The sequence below is a fragment of the Anarrhichthys ocellatus genome, unplaced genomic scaffold (assembly GCF_004355925.1).
Source record: "Anarrhichthys ocellatus isolate YVR2014 unplaced genomic scaffold, GSC_Weel_1.0 scaffold2683, whole genome shotgun sequence".
Taxonomy (NCBI): Eukaryota; Metazoa; Chordata; class Actinopteri; order Perciformes; family Anarhichadidae; genus Anarrhichthys; species Anarrhichthys ocellatus.
In genome coordinates this window covers 13-802 of record NW_022282657.1, presented here as the reverse complement: position 1 = coordinate 802, position 790 = coordinate 13, and positions in this window count along the sequence as shown.

Below are 790 nucleotides of genomic sequence, written 5' to 3'. Positions count from 1 at the left end.
ACGTGGCTACTTTAGAAGGAAAAAACAAAAACGCCGTAAACAACCAGCGCCAACACACCTGAGTAGCCAATCACAGACCAGACATGGTTATTACCCAGCATTCATAGCGTCGTCGTGAGAGCCAGCATCAGTTGTTATAAACGGACTTTATTCCATTTACACTCAGTGGCCAGTTTATTAGGTACAGGCCTGTACATCCTCCTTCATGAAGGCTGTTGTTTCTTTTATTTTGGAGGATCAACTTTTATTTCTAATATATCTATAATGAGCTGGTTCGACCTACAGACATAAACTGGACACTGATCGATTTATCAAAGATTTCATTATGTTTAAGTTAATGATGTTAAAGTGCTTTAATTAAGGTGTTTTTAAGTGTCACATTGACATGAACTGGTTTGTGAGTGAGCAGACAGTAAGACAACATATTAACTTGTTAAAGGTGCTGAATTCAACATCCAGATCATTAATATCTGATCAATAACTATCATCTACATAAAGATATAGAGGAGTAAGAAACATCCAGATCATTATATAGCTCTATAGACATACAGTTGTGTGAAAAAGTGTTTGCCTCCTTCCTGATTTCTTATCTTTTTGCATGTTTGTCACACTTAAATGTTTCAGATCATCAAACAAATTTAAATATTAGACAAAGATAACACAGTAAACACAAAATGCAGTTTTTAAATGAAGGTTTTTATTATTAAGGGGGAAAAAAATCCAAACCTACATGGCCCTGTGTGAAAAAGTGATTGCCCCCCCTGTTAAAACATAAATTAACTGTGGTTTA